General features: G+C 47.0%; 1 protein-coding gene and 1 pseudogene across 3 annotated transcripts in view; both read left to right on the top strand.

Moving 5' to 3' along the window:
- EVA1A (eva-1 homolog A, regulator of programmed cell death) overlaps positions 1–27,544 on the top strand; it is a 724,576-nt gene that overhangs the window by 210,176 nt on the left and 486,856 nt on the right. The gene's annotated exons all lie outside the window — the stretch shown is intronic.
- Positions 14,089–27,544, top strand: part of LOC141098630 (kinesin-like protein KIF2C) — a 64,679-nt pseudogene continuing 51,223 nt past the window's right edge.

The following is a 27,544-nucleotide window of genomic DNA, read 5'->3' as shown; positions in this document are numbered from 1 at the left end:
CTTTGTCTATCTTGGGCCACGCAGTGAGGAATCTTTTGAAAATGTCTCGATGAGGTCCAGTGGTTAATCCCATTTTTGTGTCGAATACGCCTCTTAACACAATTTCCAAGATATGGTGACGGCAAGCTAGGTGTAGCAATTCTCTTCCTAACATTTGCTCCAATAGGACGCATGCTCCTTTGAGTCTTCCCGCGTTCGATGCTGCAATGTCGAAGCACATCGCCTTGACTGTGTTGGGAAGACCCCATTTGTTGTGAGTTCATTTTCCCCTCCGTCACTGAGGCCTGGTGAACTCCCAGGCACCTGGGACTAATGAAGACTATTGGCTGAGTGGAGTCACTGACTGGATTTAAGGCAGCCTACGCCCTTTCTGCCCTGCGGGTGATTTCTCTGTGGACTCTTGGACACCAGTCTGATTCCTGCTCTCCTAAAGCTAAGTTTTCTGTTTTGCCTTTTTGTATCTAAGATTTGTTTTTGTTTTTCTTGCTTTTTGGATTCTGCCACTCCCTGCTGGAGTGTGCAGTGTTCTGTGAGCTCTGTCTTCTGAAAGTACCTGAGTGCTGATTTAGTTTTTGAAGCTTAGTTGCTTCAGGGCCATTTTTATATCAGCTTGTTGGCTTTTGTCTCTGATAGGGTTTTGGCAGATTGCAGACAGCAGCCTTCCTATCTAGGTAGTTTTTCGGCCCCGTCTTTGCTCAGCCTGTCTTTCTGTCTAAGTGTTTTCATCTTGCTTCACTGTCATTATATGTGGGGGGCTGCCTATTGCTTTGGGGTCTGCTCTGGGGCAGTTAGATTTCCCCTTTCCTTCTTTAGGCCTATGTATCTCTCCGGCTGTGATCGAGGGGTCTAGGTCATCGTAGGAACCCCCCCACGGCTACTGCTAGTTGTGTTGATAGGTTCAGGGGTCTGCAATCTGATAGTTGCCAACTTCTCTGGTTTTCAGGACTTAGCTAGCATTTCTGTTTTTGCCTCCTACGGTGACTCAATCATAACACCCATTCCTGTAGGCATTCATATACGGCTATGGCTTGCTCTTCTCCAGAGCTGCTTGCTGTTACAGGAACTCCCAGCAGCTGTTCCTTTTCGCCATATGAAATGGCAATAGCTATTCGCTCACATTGCTCATGTTTTAAAACACCCGGTAAAAGTTTACCATCCCAATACACAACCACGGGCTCTTTTTCAGGAATGTTTACTTTTATCTAAAATTTTTTTAGTATATTGTTCTCTGAACATTTGCCTTCTAGAATGTAATAAAGTTTTCGAGACTTTGTACTCAAGAGGGTCAAGGTTTAGTGCTTCTAGAGTAGCTATTAAAATTCTCGTGGCATTTCTGTCGGATACCTTACATCAATCTAACACAATGGATAAATTCATGTTTAAAATCTCTTTAACGCCCCTTGCAAATTAAACTTTCATCCTCTTGCTCTCAGATGGTCCTGGATCTTCTGCAGCTTCTTCACGGATGTCCATTTCCTCCAAGCTCTCAAGTTCCTGGTAGATGCTGTCCTCTTCAGTATCTTCTTCTTTTCCTTCGAGCTTGTCTTCATCATCTGTCTCTAAGAAGCAACAAAAGAAAGAGGAAAAAAAAGACTATAAAAACTTGTTGTTTTAGCAGAATAGTAATAATACATAGGTACTAAATTACCTACTTCTAATTATCAATAGGTATTATTTTAAGAATATAAACTCAATCATAAAGATGCCAAATGATGCTCTCATGTACAATTTTCTTTCAATTATAATGAAACTATTTACTTATTTGTTTATCTACTTTTTATAATAAAATAAACTCACCAATATCAAAAGTTTCTTCTTGGATTTGTCGGTTCATTTTTGCAAGTTCCTTTTGCGCCTTGATTTCTTCAGCTCGAGACAACTTGAGATCCACTCCAGCCATGGAACCTGGGCGGCCCTTCTGCCTCCGTTTCACGAGAAATGCCTCATCTTCTTCCAATTTCATCAGAGCCAAGGCATCTTGTTGAGCAATATCAAAGAGATCATTCAACTTTTCAACAAACTGTTTAAATTTGTTCTTGGCCGTTTCCAATGTTTTCTTCCGGTCTTTTTGAAGACTTCTCCACTCGGCGTGAAGTTTTTCCAGCTTGGTAATTGCATCTTGCTCATGTTTAGTCGGGATTCGAGCTTTCCCCCAAAAAATGAACCCTTCTCGTATGGTCAGTTTTGCTGATTCTCTTACAGTTAATTTCACAGTACGTAAATTATAAAATAAAGCACATAAGACTTGACGATTTGAGGGTAGTTTACAACCGGTGATCTGGTGAATGGGATAGCCCACAAGAAATTTATCCTTGTTCCGGCTTTGTACACCTGATGTGAATGCCATTTCAGAGTCCAATAGGTAAATAACAGTTAACTAGAAAAACGAAACAAAATATATTACAAACTTTAATTTCGATAAAATATTTTCAAATATCTTTTAAAATACTATAATATCGCGCATCACCCCTACTCTGGAACTCTCTACCACAACATATCAGACTCTCACCTACCATCGAAACCTTCAAAAAGCCTGAAGACCCACCTCTTCCGACAAGCCTATAACCTGCAGTAACCACCGATCGACCAAACCGCTGCACGACCAGCTCTACCCTCGCCTACTGTATTATCACCCATCCCTTATAGATTGTGAGCCCTCTCGGGCAGGGTCCTCTCTCCTCCTGTACCAGTTATGACTTGTATTGTTTAAGATTATTGTACTTTTATTATGTATACCCCTCCTTACATGTAAAGCGCCATGGAATAAATGGCGCTATAACAATAAATAATAGCTATAAAAACAATAACACACACACTTGGAAAATTTAAAAAAAGTTAAAATATCTTCACTGGATAATTGTTCGATCTAACCAGCTCAAAGGCACTTTAGAAACTAAACTGAATAAATAAAAGGTCGGTTGTACGCTGAAGTAAAATCGCCATCCCTAAAATAGAAATTACATGCACCCTGTGTGTAACATATAAATTTTGAAGAACAACATTAGCTTTCTTTTGAGATATTAAGCGTGTTTTTATTATTTACCATTCTGGAGTTATGGCTCCATATGTCAGCTTTTTGGCCAAAAATGTGGATTTTTTTCAAACTTTGAGCAACGAGCGGCACGAGTTAACGTCGTTTGATCGAGCTCAAATTTTGGCTATCTCAATATCTGGAAAGGGGAATAGTTTTGTGGGGTCCAGACGAACAAGATTCCAACTTTTTTTTTTTTTCCCCCCCCATATGAGATCCGGTCACCCTAGTGCATACAAACAGTTTTAGACACATCAACTTAACAGAGGTAGGTATCCTGTGAGACCGGTTATACACCAAAAATTAAAACAAACATGTATATCGCCAATGGTCATAAATGTGGGTTACCAATGGCCAAGGGGGTAATGCTGCACAGTAGAGAAGCAGACAATGTTAATGAGTACCATTCCAGATTTCCATATCATGCAAATCACAAACTGGGTATATCAGCACATTGATTTCATTTTTGGTGTGTAACTGGTCTCACAGGATACCTAACTTTTTAAGTTGATATTTGTCTAGGGCTGTGGGGTACTCGGTACCGGGCCGGTGTCAGCAGGATATGTCACAGCAGCGTTGACCTGGTACGTGGCCCTGGGCACCCAAGTATTAGGGGAGATTGAATGGTGGAATGTAGTTAATGGAAAAGCTTGACGCCACCTGTGGTGTTCGGCAAGTGAGATGTTAAGCCGACGCTGCATGCAGATCCACTGGGACTGATGGTATGGTGCAGCAAAGATGTAAAAGCTCCCCACAGGTGAAGCTGTAGTCCCAGGGCAGTGTAGATGTGGTTGGCACAGGGATGTAGCAGTGCCGGAAAGGTAGGAAGCGGACAAAGGCACAGCGGGGTGCAATTTCTGTACCTTTACTTGATAAATGCAGTCCAGAGTCCTGGTTACAGATGGTACAGGAGCAGGCTAGCCTGGAAGCAGCTCAGGGATTCTCTCTCAGCAGATGGGCTGTGGAGTCTCCTTCCCTAGTGCTTATTTGAGTGAAGTACTCCTAGTACTGAGTTACACTGAAGTTCCTCCTAATTCTCTTCTACTCACTCCTCGTATGGCAGACAGCTGTTGCCGCTATCCCTCTCCTGGCTCACTGCGTGCTGTTGTGCCTCCGAGTCTTAGATGGGGGGGGGGGGTAGGTCATTTACAGCTTCCTACTCCCTCTGGTGTCTGTTGCAGGACCTTTAGTATCCGTACAACCGTGGAGAGTGGAGACCAGGCTCCAGTTCATGCGCTCACTGTGAGGGAGCTCTCCTTCCTCTGCTCAACCTCCAGCTTCTCTCCACATGTCTGCACATGTGGACCTCCTCACACGAACTGCCCACCCCTTCCTCTTGGCCCTCAGAGCACTCCGCCCTTCTATTCCGGTTCAGAGACCCCCCCTCCTGCTGGCCTGGAGTGGAACTGTTGCATGTCAAGGTTAACTGCGAGAGAGACCCTTCACTGCTTCCAAGCCTGGCATTACCCTCCCTGGAGGAAGGCAAAGCCACTGTGGCAGCCATACTCCTGGGGGCGCCACATTTGCACTTTTTAATCATCTGTATTTCCATACAGATTCTGCTTGAAAAAGGCATGCTTGTGCTGTAACGTTGCGGAAGATAAGCTATCTATTGAGTTTTTGTTATTGCCTTCTTTGTATGGTGGTATTTGCCTCGTTCTACATTTAAACAAACTTTCATTTGTGTGCCCAAGCCTTTTGTTTCATGGAATTTGAGCAATAGTTTTCATCAATCACTACATCTCTGCTGATTGTTTGGCAGGGTTCACACTGCATTAGGGGCAATTTGCTAGCGGGATCTGTTAGATAGATAGCAGCTCTAACGGATCCGTTAGCGCACCCATTGCCCGCAATGTTAATAACGCATGCCAAAATCAGCATGCGTTAGCAAGTGTTATTTCATGCCGCACCCTCAAATGCTGCTTGCAGCTATTTTGGGTGCATTGGCAATAACGCACATCGAATGGGCTCATTCGCTGTGCATGGGACAGAATGGGCTTGAAGCATGGTAGCGCTTGGTACCGGCACGCTACCATGCATTACCGCATACCATTAGCGCTAGGTGCTAAAAGATGTAAAAAAATGACTACAGCGTTGGCGCATCCATTAATGGATCCGTTAAACGGATGCCCTAATGCAATATGAACCTAGCCTAACTGTGTTGGTGTCTTGGTGCAGGATACTGTATCCATAGAATCATAGAATCGTAGAGTTGGAATGGACCTCTTGGGCCATCTGGTCCAACCCCCTGCTCAAAGCAGGATTCACTAAATCATCCCAGACAGATATCTGTCCAGCCTCTGTTTGAAGACTTCTATTGAAGGAGAACTCGCCACCTCGTGGCAGCCTGTTCCACTCATTGATCACTCTAACTGTCAAAGTTTTTTCTACTATCTAATCTGTCTCCTCCCATTCAGTTTCATCCCATTGCTTCTAGTGTTTCCTTGTGCAAATGAGAATAAAGATGATCCTTCTACAATGTGACAGCCCTTGAGATATTTGTAGACCATTAAGTCTCCTCTCAGTCTTCTCTTTTGCAAGCTAAACACTCCCAAATCCTGCAACCTTTTCTGAACTTGCTCCAGTTTGTTGATGTCTTTAAAATGTAACACCTAAAACTGGACACAGTATTCTAGATGAGGTCTGACTTCCCCATCCCTTTGAGTTTTGCTATAGCCCACCAGGACTCCTTGCCTTGCTTGTGATTCCCACTTGTAACGTTTTTCTTTCGGAACATAGACAAATGTTCTGTTTCCAAATATCCTGAGGTGCTTCAGGTTAGGCTTCTCTCAGTTCCATAGCTCATATGGAGTTATATTTGTGGCGTTACCTGGCACTCTGTTTTCACATTAGCAAGCGGTCACCATGGCTTCTCCACAGTATGTTGTAGGTAGATTTGCATCAAACCTACTACTTCCACTTTCAGAGTACGGTTCTTTCTCTTTGCAATGCCATTTTGTTCTGGGTTGCATGGAATGTAGTCTGGAACACTATTCCAACCTTTTTCAAAATGGTTTGCACCTTACCACTTTATTAGGTTTCATTATTTGCACGCAGGGCTTTTGGCACTCTTCCACATTTGTTAAACACTACAGCAAGATATTCTTCACGTTTGTGGAACTTCATCCTTGCTGTGAAGCAGGTAGTTGACTGTATATCTGGAGTAGTCATCAATAAATGTGAGAATCTCTTCTTGGAGATTGTACACTCACTGGACCACATACATCTGTATGTATCAGATCCAGTGGCTGTGCAGATCTATTGGTGTTTGTTTTAGGAAAGTATATTCTGGGTGTTTTACCTTTGACAGTTAGTGCACTTCATCATTTGACTACACTGGTTGCTTTCAATGCCATTTGCAAGCTGAGCTAGCTTCCTTACTGTTTCTGGATCTCTGCGCCCAAGATGTCTGTGCCATACATGGATGTAGATCTTGTCTAGCACTGTACAGTTTCTTTGCATTTGTATGAAGGAGACATCAACTGGAATTCAATGATTATGCGTTCCTTGTTGGTGATGGCTATCATCTGGAGATGCTCCAGTCAACTTCACCAAAGTGAGAAAATGCTTGTTAAGGACATGTTTGCGGTTGTTGCAGAAGTCAGGTTGATCATAGAAAATTATAGGTCCCCCGAGGAATTAGAGTAAATTTGCATTTCGTTTTAATCTAAAGACTTCTCCCTATCCATTCCAATTTCTGTGCAGGCCCAGCTGATGATAAAACCTGCTCACCGCTCTCATCCATGGGCTTTAAAAACCAACTTAGAAAATGCAGATTTATGCCCTTGGTTAAATGACATTTTGCTTTTAGGAGCAGCTGCAATCTTTCAAATCAGAAGATCATGCAGGTTACGTGTCATGTGTATGATTATGAGCTCTCCACATCTCTACCTAGTAAGACCTAAACAGTCTTCACTTACATCTTAAATCAAGGCTGGTGGTCTTTGAGAAAATCTGCAGTGGGGATGGAGCTTTAATTGGCTTGCTCTAACCCCTTCCTGACCTATGACACCTATGTAGGCGTTATGGCAAAAATTGCATTCCTGCAGGTCGGGTGACCATGGAGACGAGACCCCAGAGAAAATCCGACAATGGGGGCGCTATACACTTTTTTTTTTTTTTTTTTTTTCTTTCAAAACTACCACCACTAAAAGGCGTATTGGTGGTGACTCGGGAAGAACGGAGCGCTATTTGTCAAAGTGAATGGGTCTGTGCACATGTCAGTGTGTCTCCATGGATCACGTCATGGGCAAAACACGCTGACATGTCTGGGTTGTGTGTGGTTTTTTTTTTTGTCCACATGGACCACAACATTCAGCACACATGCATACACATAACACAGATGTTATCCATATGACATGCATCCGCGCCATGGAGTAAGTGTTACAGTAAGCGCTTTTTCTTGGTGCCGGGTGCTAAACACAGCTCTCATCATTCTCCCCTGCTCTGCTGGCAATCGCTGGCAGGGGAGAATGATGAGCAGTGTTCAGCACCCGCTGCCGAGAAACAGCGCTTACTGTAACACTTATTCCCTGGCAACTGTCCTTGTGGTACTGAATCATATGCATGCCACACGTGGACCGCAAGTATTACACATTGACATCTCCGTTACTGGAAAGATCAGGACATGTGAAAGAGGCATTATAGTGGGTTTTTCTGTTTGGCTGCTGTCGCACACTAAAAGACCTTTTTAATTGCAAAAAATAGTTTTTGCATCACCACATTTTGAGAGCTATCTTTCCATATTTTGGCCCCGGCTCATGTGAGGTCTTGGGGGGGGGGGGTTTTTTTTTTTTTTTTTACAGGACGAGTAGACTGTCTTATTGTTACCATTTTTCGGTACCATGTTTATCTCTTTTGATGGCGCGTTCCACTTTTTGTTGGGCAGTATGATAAAGCATTGATTTTTGCCTTCTGTGTTTTTCATGGTATTCACTAAAGGGGTTAACTAGTGGGACAGTCTTAAAGGTTGTCTTATTACGGACACGGCAATACCAAATATGAATATCCATTTATAACATGAAACTGTTGTGAAATAAGGATTACCTAGACTAATCAGAATAGGGACTCGGGATACAGATGAGGAGGACTCCAATTGGATGGGAGAGGGGCGGTTGCTTTTACCCTGGAAAGGAATTGTGATACTTGGACTTCTTTTATAAGACTTTTAAACAGACATACAGATGCAATGCCATGATTACGACCTGTTCAGGTCAAAACATGTTGGTTTCTATGCCTTTTTTTACAGTAATAGGTGTACCTAAACTGCCTGACCTTCTTACCGGTTTTTAACATGAAGGAAAAACGGATGTTTTAAATAAATCTTAGAATTCCTGGGATCATTTGTCCAAAAAGATACCAAATGTGTACTTATTATTCAGATTTTTTTTTTTTTTCATTCAAATATTTAAGTAAAAATATTTAAAAAAAAAAAAAAAAAAAAAAAAAAAATATTCTGAGTGAACTTTTTCCCTTTATTCTAACTTAGGATTGTCCCATAGTGGGACAAAGTGTTTTTTGCATGCTATAGAAGCGGTCAGTGCTGCACTAACACTTCATGATCATGCGCTGCGCATGACCAGGAAGCTTCTTATTTATTCGGACTCCCATGACAGCACCACGAGAGAGGGGATCCGCCCTATAGGAACAGGAAACCTACAGATACAAAAAGGGCGGCACCTCTCCCACGCATCAGTTTTGGTTTCCTGTTCCTGAGGGGACGGGATCCTACAGAAGAAACCGGATCCCAGGCCGGCCAGCCGATACCGGTAGCGAGGGGGTCTCCTACCTCGGCCTGGTGCGGATCTCCTGGAGGACGCCACGGTGGCCCAGGATGGGTGTCACGGCGGTGGCGTGTGCAGCAGGGATCGGCGTCCGGAGGATGTCCGTCTCCGGGAATAGGCCGCCGCCGGTAAGTATTTTCCCCCCGGGGGTTCCCGGCTCCGGCGGCGCAGGTACGACTGCAGCGCGGCTGCAGGGGGCTGTGACCGGGTGGCGCTGCTTCCGGGGCTCCCGGGTGTCCCGCGTGGCTTCCGGTCTTTCCCGGGGTAGCGGTGACGTCAGGGGGCGGGCGGAGGATGCGCTTCCGGGTCAGCGCGCCACTGCGCATGCGCGAAGGATCCAAGATGGCGGCGCCCATCGGAAACACCGATGGCGTCGGCTTTCGGACCGGGTCCGGCGCCAGCTGGGGTAGGGAGCCCTGTTAAGGGGGGGAGGGGCGCGGCATAGATACTGCTGACCGGAGGAGGGGTATTTAGGCAGGACCCCGGCAGGGTACCTTGCCTTGGCCACATTATTACAAGCAGCAGCGTACAGCAGCAGCAGTGGTAATGGAGAGTAATCGAGAGCAGCGGCAGAAGCAAGGGCGACCGCAGCGGCAAACATCACTGCCGCCCCTGGATGACCTTCGGCAGGTCAAACAGAAAAAGAAAGTGTCCCGTGACAGTAATGAGCGGCCGGGACGAAGTGACCAGTCCACTCGTAAGAGCTCCTCCAGGCAGACAGGAGCATCGGCTGAAAGAAATCCCCCTCATTCTCCGGTACTTGATTGTGGCACTGGTAAGTGATCTTTGTGAAAGTTCACTCAGTGACGGGACCCCACTTCTGTGTTTTTTTTTCTAGGGGGAAAAAAGCTATAAGTAAGACTAAACATAGGGAATGCGCACTCTGTGCATGCCTGTTACCGGACGCGTGCCTCAAAAAATTGTGCCCCCCCCTGTATTCAGCAGACAGTGGCAGAAGAGTCGCCCGCGGTAGCGGCGAGTTTAAGGGACATTGTCAGGGCAGTAATGAGGGAAACCCTAAAGTCCTTATCCCAGCCGGAAAGTCTAAGGGGCGAGTCGGATTCCTCGGTAGAGTGGAGAAAAAGCAGAGACTCCCAGGCTTCATCTCCCTCGTCCTCCTCAGGAGAAGAGGACTCGGGGCGATTTTGTCTGCCTCTTGACCGGGTAGACAAGCTGGTCAAAGCAGTTAGAGGGACAATGGAGGTAGAGGAGCCTAAGCCCCAATTGTCCATGCAGGATGTCATGTTCTGTGGGCTGGAACAGAGGAAGCGGAGAGTCTTCCCGTTAAATCAAAAAATCCAGGATCTGATCCACAGAGAGTGGAAAAAGCCGGATAAAAGAGGGTCACTACCACCAGCCCTCAAACGCAGATACCCCTTCGACGATCTGGCAGTGAATACGTGGGACAGAGCCCCCAAATTAGACGCAGCCATCGCAAAGGCATCGAAAAAATCCTCGCTGCCCTTTGAGGACATGGGATCCCTTAAAGATCCCTTAGACAGAAAGGCTGATACTTTCCTTAAAAACACCTGGGAAATGGCGGCCGGGTCCTTAAGACCAGCAGTGGCTTCAACGTGCACGGCCAGGTCCATGATGGTCTGGTTGGACCAGTTGGAGTCACAACTAAAACAGGGTACATCAAGACAGACAATTCTTGGGGCCCTACCGACCATCCAAGAGGGAGCAGCCTTCCTAGCAGATGCCTCAGCGGATGCAGTGAGAATGGCCACCAGAGCAGCAGGTCTCTCTAATGCAGCTCGCAGAGCCCTGTGGCTAAAGTGCTGGCAGGGAGACATTCAGTCCAGAGCAAAGCTCTGTGCGATTCCATGTGAGGGCGAACATTTGTTCGGCGCTGTCCTAGACGAGCTGCTCGAGAAGGCGGGAGACGACAAGAAAAAATTCCCAAACCTTTCCTCTGCGTCCTACCGTCGTCCATTTGGTAGGAGATTCGCCCAGGGGAGAAGGCGCAACTCTTCGCCTTTTAGAGATCGCCCCAGATGGGAAGACAGAAGGAGAAGAGGTACGGGCTATATGTTCACACGCTCGTCGAGAGATCAAAATAGACCAAATCAATGACTAGCAATTCCCGTGGGGGGTAGACTGTCATCCTTCTTCCCGGCATGGTCACAGATTACAAATAGTGACTGGGTGCGCAAGGTAATATCCACCGGGCTTAGATTGGAATTTACCCAGATCCCGCGGGATACCTTTAAACTAACCCCCTTAAGATCTTCTCATCTCGAACAAGCGGCCTTGGAAGCGGAAGTCTTGAGCCTATGCCAAAAAAATGTCCTGGTAGAGGTTCCAGAAGCTGAAAGAGGAAGAGGGTTTTACTCTCCCCTGTTTCTAATCCAGAAACCTGATAAGACATTCAGAATGATTATAAACCTTCGTTCCCTTAACGAGTTTTTGATTAATCGTACATTTAAAATGGAGTCCATTAATACAACAATAAAAATATTGTTTAAAGGTTGTTTTATGGCAGTCATAGATTTGAAAGATGCGTACTATCATGTACCTATCCATACAGACTTCCAACAGTTCCTGAGGGTGGCAGTTTCAGTAGATGGCACAGTGCGTCATTATCAGTATAGAGCCCTTCCCTTTGGTCTCTCGGCAGCACCCAGGGTATTTACAAAGATAGTGGCCGAAGTTATGGCTCATTTACGGGAGGTTGACGTCTTAATCATTCCATATTTAGACGATTTCTTGATTGTGGGAAAATCAGTGGGTCATTGTAGATCCCAGATAGAAAAAGCTAGATCCAGGTTACAAAACCTCGGATGGATTTTAAACTACGAAAAATCCCGACTCCAGCCCTTGAAAATACAGAAGTTTCTAGGCTTATTACTAAATTCAGAGACTCGGCAGTGCCTGCTGCCACTAGATAAATTACAAAAGATACAGGAGCAGGTTCTTCGGGCAATTGATAATCCATCTATGACCCTCAGACAGGCCATGTCCCTGTTAGGCTCTCTAACTTCATGCATCCCAGCAGTTAGGTGGGCACAATTCCACACCAGAGCCCTTCAAAACGACGTCTTGGTTAATAGCAGGGCCCTGGAAGGCTCCTTACAAGGTCGAATGTTGCTAAGCCCCTCAGCTGTTACATCACTGAGATGGTGGCTCGATAGCGAGAACCTAGCATCAGGGGTGCCCTGGATAACACAGATAACCCGTATTATAACCACAGACGCAAGTTCCTTTGGTTGGGGAGCCCATATGGGGGACATAGTGTTACAGGGACAGTGGGATTCTGATTCTGAAATCTCATCCAACCAGAGAGCTATTGGCGATAGAACGGGCAGTCAAACTCATTATGTATCTACAGGGCCATCATGTGAGGATACACTCGGACAACCAAGTAGCGGTAGCATATGTCAACCACCAAGGTGGAACCCGCTCCAGCGCGCTAATGCAGATAACAGAACGGCTCCTCCAGATAGCAGAGAGAAATTTTCTGTCTTTAACCGCGCTCCACATCAGCGGAAAGGACAACGTAAGAGCAGAGTTTTTAAGCCGCAAGGCTCTAAGACAAGGAGAATGGTCTTTGAACAAAGATATTTACCATCAGATTGTCCGCAGATGGGGTCAGCCAGAGGTAGACCTCTTTGCCACCAGAGAAAACAGAAAAGAAAGATCGTTCTGCTCTCTGAACCCCAGGGAAAATCCCCTGGCGGTGGATGCCCTCCTGATAAGATGGGACTTTTCTCTGGCATACGCCTTCCCGCCATTGAATCTTCTTCCTCTGGTAGTCAGGAAGATCAGAGAGGATCGGGCAAAAGTCATACTAATTGCCCCCTTTTGGCCCAGGAGGACCTGGTTCGCATGGTTGAGGACCATGTCGGTAGGCGATCCCTGGGTACTGCCGAACCTTCCGGATCTCCTCTACCAGGGGCCAGTCAGCCACCCACAAGTAGCGGGACTTCATTTGACGGCGTGGTGTTTGAAAGGTCACTATTAAAAGATAGAGGGTTCTCCAAGAACTTAATTGACACCCTCCTAAAGAGCAGAAAATTAACTACCACTAACATCTATGCTAGGACCTGGAAATGTTTCCTGTCCACCTTTCACTTTGACGTCAGAGACGGACTTCCCACGAAACATATTCTGGAATTTCTCCAGAAAGGTTTCGAATTGGGTCTCTCCACAAGTACATTAAAAGTGCAGGTTTCAGCCTTAGGGGCCATGTTTGCAGGTGATATTGCAAAAAATTATTGGGTAGCAAGGTTCATCAGAGCAGCGGCCAGATCGAGACCTATACACAAAGACAGATGTGTGCCGTGGGACTTAAACTTAGTCCTTACAGCCATGACGGAAAGTCCGTTTGAACCTTTAGATTCTGCCTCACTAAAGATTATATCTCTTAAGACAGCATTTCTGGTAGCGATAACATCCGCACGTAGGGTGAGCGACATACAGGCACTTTCCAGATTGCCCCCTTACAGAGTTCCTACAAGATAGGGTAATCCTAAGGCCAGATCCAGCATACCTTCCCAAGGTAGCAACACAATTCCACAGGACACAGGAGATAGTTCTGCCTTCCTTCCTCCCTAATCCAACCAACCCTAAAGAGCAGAAACTTCAGGCATTAGATATTAGGAGGTGCTTACTTACATATTTAGCAGCCACGGATCCTTGGAAGAAGGAAAACGCATTATTCCTATCCTTCCAAGGTCCCAGGAAAGGATACAGAGTATCAAAACGCACGTTAGCAAGGTGGATTAGGGAGGCTATCTCTCTTGCCTACACAGCAGGTGGCGGGCCAGCTCCACAGAATCTGAGGGCGCATTCCACTCGGGCCATGGCATCATCCTGGGCAGAAAGATCTGGAGTATCAATTGATCAAATATGTAAGGCGGCCACCTGGTCATCTCCTTCCACCTTCTTTAACCACTATCGGTTAGACATGGGGGGGCCTCCTCAGACCTCACCTTCGGGCTAAGGGTGCTGCAGGCTGTAGTCCCTCCCTAAGTTAGTTTAAATCTCTGTAATTCTCTCGTGGTGCTGTCATGGGAGTCCGAATAAAGTATTAAGTTACGTACCGGTAACGGTATTTTTCGGAAGCCCATGACACCACCCTTAGTTCCCTCCCTTGTTCACATATAGGGGTGCACTCCTTTAGAAGATTGTTCATAAAGTCGCCTTATGGGGGAGATGGTATAAAATAATTCTGGTAAATAGGGTAGATATGTTGTATATATTATATGTTGTGTACTAACCATGGTAGCCTCTCAAGCTCTGTAATCCAACTGATGCGTGGGAGAGGTGCTGCCCTTTTTGTATCTGTAGGTTTCCTGTTCCTTTGGGGGCGGATCCCCTCTCTCGTGGTGCTGTCATGGGCTTCCGAAAAATACCGTTACCGGTACGTAACTTAATACTTTCTGGTAATCTGGATGTCGTCATCAGTTACCATGGCAGTGATCGGGACCCCGCGTCACAGGATCTGCCATCCAAAGGCAGAGGGGCTGTCAATCGCATTATTCCAGGTGTTTAAGTGCCGGGAGCGGTCTGAGAATCGGCTGACACCCGGCCATGATCAGCCACACACCACCCGTGTGCACGGCCAATCGCTGAGACTTGCTATTCCGTCCATGGCCAAATTGGCCCAGGGAACATGGACGTAATAGTACGTCTGATGTCAAAGCTTTTAAAAACACATTTGTATTAACATCCAAAATGTTAACAAATTAAAAAAATTTTTTACATATAGAACAAAATCCAACATATAGGAAAGACACAGCCGCAGAGGCAGGGCCCTCCCAACCTGTTGATTAACGCCCATCTGAGGAAGATATCCCTGGACAATCAGAGGAGGAAGGTCATGGACCTACAAGAGGAAGCTGCACAGCAGGAAGAACATGTCAGGAGCAGCAGTTCTACATTGCCCCTAGATACCTCAAGCCACGCATCACAACCACAGCGAATGCACAGGAGTGATGCACAAAATTTAGTGTCAAAGAGGCAAATTGATAGCCATGTAATGGCTTAAATTGATCGAACAATGTTGGATGATGGAGAGGAGGCATTTTGTCACAGCTTGGCCCAATATCTTTGCCAAATAGAAACAGAACTTAGGCTGGACCCCAAAACATCAATACTACACCTCCTACTTCCATCCCCCAAATCTCTGGTATCTTTTTGCTACATATAGACACCAGCAACGGCTCAGTGCCACCATGCATCCAGCTCAGGGGATGCTCATGGGCCTGCAACTATGGAGTCGCACCAACCACCTTCAACTCTGCCACCTACTGACTCAAATCGTTAATCTTCCACTGTACGTTCTCTTCAATCATGGTAACTTCATATGAGTGTGGAAGGTCAATACGTACAGGGGCATGCCACAATAGGCCTGCCACCAAGATCTCCTTTAGTTTGGACTTGCAATCCCACAGCCATCAATCCCCACACACATACTCAGCCAGCATGTACCACATCCCAAATGCATGGGCAGAAAGGCCAATATGGTTCACAGTACAGGCAATCCAACTTGGTTCACCAGGGTGAACCCTGGCATCCTGGCTCTCCACAGCAAACTTCTAATAATGGCCAAACCAACCAAAGATCTTACCGCCAACATGCACATAAACCTGGTTCGTATTATCACGGTCCAGTGGATCATATGCCCTCTTGCCAACAACCAATCCCAACACAGCACTAGCCCCCCCAGCAGCCATAAATCAATACCAAACACATCAGCAAAGCACCCTTCTCGAAAACCCAACCAATCCCCTTTCACCAACTTTACAAATCCAAAAAGAACGATGTGACTTTGTTTGGTATTGTTCAAATAGCACAATCATTGCCAACGTTGGCTGTTTCTTAGTTATGCCAAAATGAAGGCTATTTTCTTCGTATTTTGTTCAAAATAAAACTTTTCTCTGCTAATTATGTATTTGGTTCCCAAAAAATTCCTGTATGCATTGTGTAAAGCAAAAATATTGATTTAAATAATCATACCATGTGTTCATCAAAATCAATACAAATATTTAAGCAAAACATCATGGGTCAACATTTTCTTGCCAGGGTATAGATCCCTCAGTTGTAATATCCGCAAGGATTTCACGAACTGAGGCCTGAAAGCTCTCTGCCTCTGGACAAAGCCTGTGCAATTTGACCAGGATTGATAGCCAATCCTCCGTCAGCATCCATACACAGGCAAATCATGGATACAGGTAAAATTGCCAACCTTCACATTTTGCTCACTTAATTGGAGGGCACTAAGCAATACCCTCCATTTTGAGGTCAAAATGCCAAAGGCGCATTAAGTGTAAAAGTGGCAACAGGATGGCGGGGAAGTCACGGTGCTGCAGAGTGGTGGAAGCTGTTACCGGACAAGCCAGCAGACACGGTGCACACTGTCACATGGAGCACTCCTTGCATTTTCCCCTCTCTCATTGCTTGTTAACTGTGTGCTGTCATGGAGCAGTTATGTAGACTGGTAGAGGGCTTGGTTATAAAGTTTATGGGGAGTAATGGGGCCATTCACGTGCAGGCAGCCGGTCCAGGTTAACTGATATGATTGCTCTCTGGAGTGGGAGGAAGGCAGTGCGAGTAATAGGAATGATCTCATTTGTGGATGTGGAGACCATGAACCCGGAGTTACTGGACGGGATGGACGAGCAGCCCAATGTGAATAAGAGCATGTCCCTGCAGAGGAACGAGGCCTCTTGTAGGAATCTGGGAATTGGCTTTTTTTTTTTTTTTTATTTCTGGGAGGTCTGTGAAAACATTCCAAGAAGAGGGAGGTGGAGGTGACGCCCACCAAGCAGCCTGAACTCTATGCTGATATAAAAATGCCGTCCACCAGGGTGAGCAGCATCCACAAGAGACTGCTTCTACCGAGAGTCACTCACGAAGGCCGCCAATTTCCCCCCCCCACCCAAGAACACTCCAGGTAGAAGAAAATCCATTATGGTGAAAAATGTAATTAATGACTAGTAAACGTGGAGCAGTGAGTGCAGAACAATGAGCTGTGGAGCGCCCACCAGAGCAGTGGTGTTACTTGGTACCGGGCCACTTCTTAAAGGGGAAGTATCAAGGTAGCAGTGACCCGGTCCATGGCCCTGGGCTTCCAATAAAAGGGGTATTTATAGGGGAGAAATATAGTTTTTGTAAAGTGTTCGTGATGCCAACTGTGATTTCTGGTCAGAGGTGACCAGCGCTGCAGTGGAGATCCTCTGGGACTGATGATGTGATGCAGCAGAGTTGGAATAGCTCTCCACAGGCAGAGCTGTTGTCCCGGTGCAGTTGTGATGCAAAAGATGTGGTATTTACTGATAATAGTAGATGTAGTATTCAGCCAGAGATGTAGCAGTGGTGAGTGTTGCAGAAAGTTGTCAGAGGACACAGCTGGGTGCAGTTCCAAAGCTTTACTCAGTTCTGGTGTGCACAAATGCAAACTTAGTGCTGCGTCCTTCAGGTGAGGGGCCCAGTCAACTCCCAGGCAGATGAAGAACACCTTTCCAGCACTCCCTTCAGTATGTGCCTTTTCTGGCCATTTCACTGTGCTGGCTTTTTTCTACTCCTCTTCCTTCCCAACACCTCAGTCAGTGTCCCAGGCCAGCAGCCATGGATCTTGTCGGATAACGTACTCTCTGCGTTTCTGTCACACTTATAGTACAGCAAGTGTGAGTGACAGGTTTGTAGAGGGACCAGGTATGGACGGTAACAGAGAAATGGTACTCACTGCTCGGGCAGGAGAGTGGCTATAGTGATAGAATCCTTGCTCTAGGACCTGCGGGAGGGGAGGAGCGACAGCAAAGCACTCTGATGCCTGCAGAACCTTATGGTCATGTGACTGCGTGTCAGAATGTGGGTGGGGCTTACAGCCAGCCTCCAACAGCACTGACAGTGTTTAGAGACACCGCAGGGAGAGGAGAATAAACCGTTGTCAGACAAGCCAGGGGTCATGCACAGGAGACGCAAGTAGAAACCGAGACAGATATCAGTGCAGGGTCAGACAGAGCATAAGGTCATACACAGGACGTCAGTAATAGTACAGAAGGGCGATCACAGGGAGGTCAAGACAAAGCCAGGGGTCATACACAGGAGGTCACGCAGGAACAATCACAATCCAAGAGACATTACCGTAGTCAAAACCGAGTCATATACCACTCAAGCACACAGGGACAGGAGAGAGCACAAACTAAGCAGGGTCGGCAACACTCAAGCAAGGAGTATAAACGACAGGGAGGGGTGCTCACCTGAAGCTATAAAAACCCTCCCTGGCGTTAAAGAGAGGCTCTCCCTATTAACCCCTGCACCATTTGTCCAAGATCCTGAATAACCATGACAGTACCCCTCCAACAGGGGGCCTCCGGACCCCCAGACCTCCCCGGATATCGCACATGGTGCGCTCTGACCAGACTAGCCGGTACCCATGATCGATCTTCCGGACCATACCCCTTCCAATGGACGAGATACTGCAGAGAACCGCGTACCCAACGAGTATGCATAATGTTTTGTACCTCGAATTCCAGATGGCCATCCACCGATACCGGAGGCAGTAATGGTGTGGTTTCCTCCCTCACTGAACCAACAAGTTTGAGTAAGGATTTATGAAAAACGTTATGCAATTTTAAAGATGGAAGGAGCAAGCGATAAGCCACCGGGTTAATCACCTCCGTTATCACATATGGACCAATGAATTTAGGGCCCAACTGTGCGGACGGGAATTTTAAGGTTATGTTTTGTGTCGAGAGCCATACTTTGTCCCCACAATATAGGGTCTTACCTGGATCCCTCTTAATATCCGCAAAGTGTCTGTACTTTTCCTGCTCCTTCCCCTTCCCAATACTTGCTCGAACCTTAGCCCACAGATCACCAATCTGCCTGACTGAATCTTCGGCCCCCGGATAGTTTGAATCCAAACGTGAAAACTCACCAAAATGCGGGTTTAATCCTAGATTAATGAAAAAAGGTGACCTACCTGTGGATTGATTGATCCGGTTATTAAAAGCCAACTTTGCCAAGGGCAGTGCGTCGCCCCAGTCATCTTGCAATGTTGAGGTCAAACACCGGAGGATTTGTTCCAATGACTGATTGGTGCGCTCCGTTTGTCCATTGCTCTCCGGATGGTATGCTGAGGAGAAAGACAGAGAAATCCCCCAACTTCCTACAAAAGGCTTGCCAAAATTTTGCTATAAATTGTGTCCCCCTATCGGATACAATATTGGTAGGTACCCCAAGGAGACGGATGATTTGTGAAAGGAAATACTTTGAAATAACCTCGGCTGAGGGTAGTTTGGCCATGGGTACGAAATGTGCCATCTTTGAGAATCTATCCACGACTACCCAGACCACAGTGTTACCCCAGGAAGGAGGGAGATTGGTGAGGTCCATGGACAGATGCATCCATGGCCTTCTCGGAACTGGTAAAGGTACCAATTCCCCGGCCGGCCGGAAATGAGAGCTCTTAGAACGGGATCAAACCCCACATGCCATGACATGATCCTTAATTTCTGTAGACATAGATGGCCACCAAAACACACTTTTCACTGCCTCACATGTGGCTGCAATACCTGGGTGAGCACCCAACTTAGAGTCATGAAACTCCCGTAACAACTTGGAACGTAGATGCTGTGGTACAAACAATCTGAGGAGGCTTGGCACTTGGTTGAATGGATGACTGTGGCTCGGGGGCAGACAATGGTTCAAAACTTCCTGACAAAGCATCCGCCTTCACGTTCTTGGATCCAGGCTGGAAAGTAATAAAGAATTGAAACCGAGAAAAAGTGACCACTGGGCCTGTCTGGCAGTCAATCTTTTCGCTGTTTTAATGTATTCCAGATTTTTGTGGTCGGTGATGACCGTAATTGGATGTTCTGCTCCCTCCAAAAAATGTCTCCATTCTTCAAACGCCAGCTTTATCGCCAGGAGCTCCCTATTTCCCACATTTCTCTCCGCCGGAGAGAATTTTTTGGAAAAAATGCACAGGGTCTGAGATGGGGACCAGCTACTCTGACCAGAGACAAAACAGCCCCCATCCCCACCTCGGAAGCATCGACCTCCACAACAAAAGGCAGGGATGGGTCAGGTTGTACCAGTATCGGAGCAGACATAAGACAATTTTTCAGAATTAAAAAGATTGTTTAGCCGGGAGAGACCAATTTTTCATATCAGCCCCGTTACATGTGAGGTCGGTGAGGGGTTTCACTATTTGCGAAAAACGCCTAATCTCTGATAATTTGTGAATCCCAAAAAGCGCTGCAGACCCTTAAAGTCCTGGGGCTGAACCCACTCTGCAATGGCCTGCACTTTTTTTTTGGATCCATCCGAAACCCCTGTGGAGAAATAAGCCCTAAAAAGGTTAGCTCCTGAACAAAGAATGTACATTTTTCCAATTTGACAAACAATTGGTTCTCCCTGAGTCTCTGAACGACTTTCACATGTGACAAATGAGTGTTCGTCAGTTGAATAAATCAAAATATTGTCTCAATAAATGATGACAAAGTGGCCAATTAGGTCCACAAATATTACATTGATGAAGTTTTGAAAAACTGCTGGAGAATTAGCGAGGCCAAATGGCATCACAAGGTTTTCAAATAACCCGTCAGTGGTGAGAAAAGCAGTTTTCCATTTATCTCCCACTTTTATTCTTATCAAATTATAGCCCCCCCCCCCCCCCCCCAAGATCTAACTTGGAGAACCACTTGGCCCCCGAGAGTTGGTTGCACAGATCTGGAATCAGAGGTAAGGGATACGCATTCTTGATGGTGATTTTGTTGAGTTCCCGAAAGTCGAGGCAAGGGCACAGGCCACCATCTTTTCTTTTTTTTTTTTTTTTTTCCAAAGAACCCCGCTGCTATCGGGGAAACTGAAGGTCTAATATGACCTTTACGGAGACTTTCCGCTATATAATCTTTCATTGCCAGACGCTCGGGTCCTGACAAATTAAATAGACGGGCTTTGGGTAATTTGGCCCCAGGGATCAGGTCAATGGTGCAGTCATACGGCCTGTGTGGGGGTAATGCCTTGGCCTCGCTTTCGGAGAACACGTCCTCAAACTCCTTCAGATGTTCTGGAATACCCTAAAGACAAACAGAAGACTCAGACAGGTTTTGCAGAAGAACCACAACACAGATTTATAGGAACAGTCAATACAATTCAGGCCCCATTTAACAGTTATTCTTTTCTCCTAATCGGTTACCGGGTTGTGCCGTTGAAGCCACGGCATGCCCAACACCAGCCCTTTGGGCAGGTTGTCCATCACAAAACATCTCATGTCCTCAACATGGGAGGAACCAACCTGTAAAACGAAATTATTGGAAACATAACAGATACCCGAATGGGTGAGCGGGGATGAGTCAATGGCTACGATTTTCAGGGGGGTCTCCAACCTGACTGTCCCTATCTTGACCCTGGAGACGGTGCTAGAACTGATCAAGTTCAGGGATGAACCGCAGTCCACCAAGGCTGTAGAAATAAAACTATTGTCTACCACCAGTTCGATAGTAAGCAAAAATTAAGGTCATGAGGGGAAAAAAGTACCTGAGGGTCTGGGCAGCCTCCTCGATCACCACCCAGACATAGTAGTTTCCCGACAGCTTGGCAGATGTCTGACAAGACGGGCAGTCTCTCCTCCAGTGTCCTGACTCCCCTCAGTAGAAACAGTTTATCATGCTGACGTCTCCTCTCCTTTTTCTCTGATCGAGTTGGTGCCAATCTCCATGGGCATAGAACTGGCCTCCACCTCGCTTCCAGAGAACAGATGTTTCGGAGAGCATCACTCCTCTGGCTCTCAGCCAGCAATCCATCCATACCGCCTGGGTCATGGCCTCATCCAGAGTGTCGGGAGGCGGGTGCAGGGCCAGGGCATCCTGAAGGCGTTCTGACAGACCTCTACAAAACAGTCCCCGGAGTGCAGCATCATCCCAGGTGACCTCGGCTGACCACCGCCAAAACTCCGAGCAAAACCACTCCGCAGAGTGCCGACCCTGATGTGCACTAATCACCATGTCCTCTGCCAGGCGTACTGTCAGGCTCATCGTAAATGCGGCCCAAGGCCTCAAAACACATCTACAGTCATACGTTCAGGTGCTGTATGTGCCAGTGAAAATGCCCAAGCTTGAGGGGCACCCCGCAGCAAGGAGAACTACCCCCACCCTTTGAAATTCTCCCCCGGATAAACGGGGCCTCAGGGAGAAAAATTTTCATCCCTCCCGAAAAGCCCTGAACTCCTTTTTTGTCTCCGGAAAAGAAATCTGGCAATTTGACTGGAGACTCAGACGTGAGAGCTACATCCCTATTCTCAGGAACCATAGCCCCTTGCACAGTGGTGACCAGCTGTTGCTGGGTGTGGGCCAGACTGCGTTGTTCCACAATCATCTTTTGGAACATCTGTGAAAGCTGTTTAACTTGCTTGGGCAATGCCTGCATCGGATCTGACAGTAGCAGAAGCCCCCCCCACACACACACCCGTCTGGTCAGAGAGAAGCAAGAGGAGAGGAGACAGAAAATGGTCGGGTTGTTTATAATGTCACACTTTTATAGTACAGCAAGTGTGAGTGACAGGTTTGTAGAGGGACCAGGTATGGACAGTAACAGAGAAATGGTACTCACTGTCTGCTCGGGCAGGAGCGTGGCTATAGCGATGGAAACCTTGCTCTAGGACCTGCGGGAGGGGAGGAGCGACAGCTAAGCACTCTGATGCCCGCAGGACCTTACGGTCATGTGACCGCATCAGAAGGTGTGCGGGGCTTACAGCCAGCCTCCAACAGCACTGATGACAGTGTTTACAGACACCGCAGGGAGAGGAGAATAAACCATTGTCAGACAAGCCAGGGGTCATGCACAGGAGACGCAAGTAGAAACACAGATATCGGTGCAGGGTCAGACAGAGCATAAGGTCATACACAGGGCGTCAGTAATAGTACAGAAGGGCGATCACAGGGAGGTCAAGACAAAGCCAGGGGTCATACACAGGAGGTCACGCAGGAACAGAATCACAATCCAAGAGATGTTACCTTAGTCAAAACAGTCATATACCAATCAAGCACACAGGGACAGGAGAGAGCACAAACTAAGCAGTGCCAGCTACACTCAAGCAAGGAGTATAAACGACAGGGAGGGGTGCTCACCTGAAGCTATAAAAACCCTCCCAGGCATCAAAGAGAGGCTCTCCCTATTAACCCCTGCACCATTTGTCCAAGATCCTGAATAACCATGACAGTTTCCTTGCTCCCTTATGGCTGCCTTTCCGGAGAAGGTAACTGTGGCTTGTAACTAAGGTCCCTAAAGGTGCCTCAACCTTGGCCTTGTCAGCTGAGTCCATTGTTCACTCCACTAGGCTAGGTGTTATGAATGGTTTTGTGTGGCTTAGCCTGGGCCTGCTGTCCTCCTCTGTGACCCAGAGAGGTAGGTATCAAAGCAGATTGCAGACCGCTGATCCTACCCACACAACTGGCAGTAGCTGTGGAGTGTATCTACGATGACCCTAGACGCCTCGGCACAGCCGGAGAGCTAACTAAGCCTAAAGCAAGAAAGGGGAAATCTAAACTGCCCCGGAGCAGACCCCAAAGGCATAGCCCCCAAACATATATCGTCGGTGAGACAAGATGAAAACACAAACACAGGCAGGAAAATAGACTGAGTAAATGATGGGGCCCACACTGACCGGAAAGACACGGTCTGCAATCACGCAAAAAACCCTGCAAAAAGTCCAACATGTCTGATGCACAAAAAACACTGAAGTTGCACTACTTTGCCCCCACTATATCAGCACTCTGGTATATTCTGAAAGCAAAGCAAAAAGAGACCAATATAGCAGGGGACAAAACAAACTGGCACAAGCAGTAACATATGGGTGGTGATTCAGAACAGCCCCAGCTGGAGCTGGCTGACCTGCACAAAGCAGATAGACAAAACCAGATTAAATGCAAATAGAATAGCAAATGAACCACTTGGCTGAACATGCAGGAGACATCAGACCTCAGGAGGCGCAGGAAGGAAATCACCAGCAGGGATAGAGGGAGTCGGCTGTCTTAAATCCCAATCTCAAACCCCAGATCTCCAATCGTCATCCTCATTATCAGGTGGTCAGCCTCTGTCAATCTGACCAGCTCCACTACGTTCAGTAATAACCAGAGGGAGGCCAGAAAGAGTATTCACAACAGCTAGGAGTCGATAACCTTCTGCGACCTGATCCCTCCACCTGACTTCCTTCAGCATGGAATGAGCCCCACAGGCAGTGTAGTCACTGCGCTGTGCCTCTAGGATCCTTTCCCTTTTCAGGGAGCTCCTTTCTGTCTCTGTCCCTTCCAGCAGCTCCTCCAGACGTGAAGCTGCTCCACACACGTCTGTTTACTTCTTACCCCCATGGGATGACAGACCTAACTTCTGCTCTATTCTCCCGCTCAAACCCTTAAGCTCCACCCACCTACCAAAACCCTTTACTACCCAGCAGGGTTGAGATCCTCCTCCCTTGGGGTCCATCCAGGATGCCCTGCTGCTATAGCAGGTGTGTTGGGTGTCCCCACCTTACCTGGGAAGTGGGATGCTACACCTCTGGATGAGGTGCAGTATGTCTGTGGTGACTGAACACTCGGGGACACCACACAAGCGTGCGCACACAGGATTGACACCAGTTACCCAAACTAGGAATTTGGGGAAAATGATTAAGGAATTCGAAGCAACTCTAAATTGTCAGACTCGGCATGGAGGACCTGGCAGATAAACATCGTATCTGTGTTTGCATCATGAAGCGGCCACTAAACAAATAAGAACTGGGTAAGGAGATCAACATTTCTGTCCCCAGTAAAAGCATAATCCTGGTGCATGAGCTCAAGGTTAAAGTGGATCTGACCAAGTACCTGGACAACCAGACCTTCCACTTTAACTCTAGTCGAATGTGTAGCCAATCTAATGAGATGGTGTACTGGTTGACAGCTCAACCTCTGGTCCGGTCCATATTCAAAGGCAGGAAAGCCACTTGTTTTGCTTGCGGCCAAACTGGGAGCGGTAAAATGCATGCGATGGGAGGCAGGGGCTGACAGACTGTAGTGGGCCCCTGTGCAGGAAATTTTTCGGGGCCCCCCGTCCTTCATAGGGCAACTAAGTTATGTAAACATATAGATAAGGTGTGTGTGTGTGTGTGTGTGTGTGTGTATGTATGTATATATATACACACCCCCCATTTCCCTTTGCTTCATAATGCTCTCCCCCATATGCGGTTTGCTTTTGGCATAGTGCTTCTTGCCCTATGTGGCCCCCCAGTTTATGCTGCCTCTCCTCCTATGTGAGCCGCCCGATTCATGTTTCTCAACCCCCCCCCCCCCCCTTGAGCCGTCCCATTCATTAGCAGCCTGCAATGTTCAGCCCCCCCCCCCATCCCAGGAGCCCCCCAAAATCATGCCTCAGTCCCAGTCCTTCAGTTCTGCTCAGCTCTGGTAGTACTCTTACCTGGGGCAGGCCAGACCAAGAGGATCCATCCATTCCACACTGTCCAGTGTCCGCACTCTGCAATTCCTGAACTGCTGCAGGATCAGGGCTGCCACAAGGAATTTCGGGGCCCCATACTGGGAAAATTTTCAGGGACACTGTGAAACTCTGCCCAGGCTCCACCCCAGCCCCACCTCCACCCTTCAAACTGTCCACAGTCCCACCGCCCTCTCTTGGAAAACTCCACTTCTCACTAGTGTTGAGCATTCCGATACCGCAAGTATCGGAATTCCGATACCGACATCCGATATTTTTTCAATATCGGGCATCGGAATCGGAAGTTCAAAGTTGATTGACAGCCGAAATGACGTCATCATGATGCGCGGGGTGTGCGCATCATGATGCGCCGTCATTTCGGGCCTGCCGGGGGTCTCTGCCGGCCTGCCGGGGGGCTGTGCCGGCCTGCCGGGGGGCTGTGTGGACTGCCCGGGGTCTGTACCGGCCTGCCGGTGGTCTGTGCACCCTGTGGGGGTCTGTACCGGCCTGCCGGGGGGCTGTGCTGATGTCCGGGGGTCTGTGCAAGCATCGTCCGATGGGACTACAAGTCCCATCTGGCGATGCCTGCTACCATAACAGTGATTGACACATTAGCCAATGATGGGACAGTAGTAGTCCCATCATCCGGCTAATGTGTTAAATGTTTAAAAAAAAAAAAAAAAATACTACATACATGCATGCTACATACATACCACATATATACTACATGCATGCTACATACATACAACATATATACTACATACATACTACATGCATGCTACATACTACATACATACCACATATATACTACATACATACTACATGCATGCTACATACATACTACATGCTACATACTACATATATACTACATGCATGCTACATACATACCACATATATACTACATGCATGCTACATACATGCTACATACATACTATATACATACTACATGCTACATACATACCACATATATACTACATACATGCATGCTACATGCATGCTACATACAATACATTCATACAATACATACATAGACATACAGTACATATAGCATAGAGTAACATACTTACCAATACTTGTCACATTGTTCCCCGAAGCCATTGTCGTCTACGGAATAAATATTAACATAACAAACCACAAAAATACTCACCCATGATCCGAAGCAGTCCACGAGTGTCCCACGACGATCTTGGGTAGAGAACTGTAGCATCAGCTGATGCTGCCGCTCTCTACGGGCTGCAGGAATCCAATGACAGAAGGTAGGTATCCTTCCGCACTGTATTCCTCCGCCACTTAAAAAAAAAAAAAAAAAAGTCCCTAGTCTCACTTTATGGTAAAAGCTGTGTGGGAAATTCCAAAAAAAGTCCCTAGTCTCACTTTATGGTAAAAGCTGTGTGGGAAATTCCCACACAGCTTTTACCATAAAGTGAGACTAGGGACTTTTTTTTTTTTAAGTGGCGGAGGAATACAGTGCGGAAGGATACCTACCTTCCGTCATTGGATTCCTGCAGCCCGTAGAGAGCGGCAGCATCAGCTGATGCTGCAGTTCTCTACCCAAGATCGTCGTGGGACACACTCGTGGACTGCTTCGGATCATGGGTGAGTATTTTTGTGGTTTGTTATGTTAATATTTATTCCGTAGACGACAATGGCTTCGGGGAACAATGTGACAAGTATTGGTAAGTATGTTACTCTGTTATATGTACTGTATGTCTATGTAGCCTGTAGCATGTATGTAGCCTGTAGCATGTATGTAGCCTGTAGCATGTATGTAGCCTGTAGCATGTATGTAGCCTGTAGCATGTATGTAGCCTGTAGCATGTATGTAGCCTGTAGCATGTATGTAGCCTGTAGCATGTATGTAGCATGCATGCAGTATGTAGCATGCATGCAGTATGTAGCATGCATGCAGTATGTAGCATGCATGCAGTATGTAGCATGCATGCAGTATGTAGCATGCATGCAGTATGTAGCATGCATGCAGTATGTAGCATGCATGCAGTATGTAGTATGTAGCATGCATGCAGTATGTATGTATGTAGTTTTTTTTTTTTTTTTGTGTTTTTTTTTGTTTTTGTTTTTTTTACATTTAACACATTAGCCGGATGATGGGACTACTACTGTCCCATCATTGGCTAATGTGTCAATCACTGTCATGGTAGCAGGCATCGCCCGATGGGACTTGTAGTCCCATCGGACGATGCCTGCACAGACCCCCGGACATCAGCACAGCCCCCCGGCAGGCCGGCACAGCCCCCCGGCAGGCCGGCACAGCCCCCCGGCAGGCCGGTACAGACCCCCACAGGGTGCACAG

This window comes from Dendrobates tinctorius, unplaced genomic scaffold (genome assembly GCF_039654945.1).
Source record: "Dendrobates tinctorius isolate UK_male_01 unplaced genomic scaffold, ASM3965494v1 ptg000093l, whole genome shotgun sequence".
NCBI lineage: Eukaryota > Metazoa > Chordata > Amphibia > Anura > Dendrobatidae > Dendrobates > Dendrobates tinctorius.
The sequence above is the reverse complement of the archived record's forward strand: the minus strand, read 5'-3'. Positions and strand labels throughout refer to the sequence as shown.